This window comes from Mustela putorius, unplaced genomic scaffold, assembly GCF_011764305.1.
Source record: "Mustela putorius furo isolate JIRA1106 unplaced genomic scaffold, ASM1176430v1.1 tig00000174_pilon_pilon_pilon, whole genome shotgun sequence".
NCBI classification, from domain to species: domain Eukaryota; kingdom Metazoa; phylum Chordata; class Mammalia; order Carnivora; family Mustelidae; genus Mustela; species Mustela putorius.
The window spans coordinates 1,323,314-1,324,483 of NW_025421304.1; the positions used below are offsets into that span (position 1 = coordinate 1,323,314).

Below are 1,170 nucleotides of genomic sequence, written 5' to 3' on the forward strand. Positions count from 1 at the left end.
ATACACATTAAAAAATGTAAACGGAGACCTGAAAAATGAAATGTGTGTGCTCAGTTTTGCAGCACATATACTTAAAAATTGGCATGATTCAGGGGTGCCTGGGTGGCTCAGACGGTTAAGCATCTGCCTTCGGCTCGGGTCATGATCCTGGGATCCTGGGATCGAGCCCCGCATCGGGCTCCCTGCTCGGTGGGGGGCCTGCTTCTCCCTCTCCCTCTCCTGATGCTTGTTGTTCCCTCTCTCACTGTCTCTCTCTCTCTCTGTCATATAAATAAATAAAACCTTTTAAAAAATTTGGCATGATTCAGAGAAGATTATCATGGTCCCTGTACAAAGAATGACACGAAAAATGAAAGGTGTGTACGGGGATAAAAGAGTAGAGTTTATATGCATTCTAAATTGATTTATCAGTGTAAAAGAGACTATTATATCTGTAAGTTGGTTTATGTATGCCTCGTGGTAACCAAACAGCAAAACCAATAGTAGATACAGAAAAGATAAAGAAAAGGGAGTCAAAGCATAGTACCACAGAAAATCATCAATTCACAAAAGAAGACTGCCAAAAAGGAAGAAAGGAACAAGGGTACTATAAACAGCCAGAAAACAATAAAATGTCAATAATAAGACCTTATCTATCAATAATTACTTTAAATATAAGTGGATTAAATTCTCAAATTGAAGGCATAGTGTTGTTGAAAGATTGTAAGAATAAGACCTAATTGTATCCTGCTTATGAGAGACTCCTCTTAGTATTAAGGACATATATAGGATAAAAGTGCAGTCAAATGCTCTACCACTGAGCTATACCCCCTATATAGGATAAAAGTGAAGGAATGGAAGAAGATGTTCCATGCAAGTGAAAACCAAAATATAGGGTAACTGTACTTATATTAGAAAAAATACACTTTAAAGTAGAAAGCTTTAACAAGAGAGGGTCAGTCCATCAATTGACATCAACTGAAGGTCAGTTCAGCAAGGCATAGTAATTGTAAATATACATGCAACATTGGAGCTTCTCAGTATATTAAAAAAATAGCAGATATGAAAGGAGAAATAGATGGAAATACAATAATAGTAATGGACTTCATTACCTCTTTTTCAACATGGATAGATCATCCAGATAGAAAATCAGCAAGGAAACACTGAACTTGAACTACCCTTTAGAAGAAC

At 36.8% G+C, this 1,170-nt stretch overlaps 1 non-coding gene across 1 annotated transcript; it reads left to right on the forward strand.

Annotated features, from left to right (window-relative positions):
• The first annotated feature begins 262 nt into the window (after positions 1 to 262).
• LOC123391090 lies at positions 263 to 373 on the forward strand. The gene has a single exon (XR_006605715.1). It is a non-coding gene; the product is annotated as a U6 spliceosomal RNA (small nuclear RNA).
• Positions 374 to 1,170: the final 797 nt, after the last annotated feature.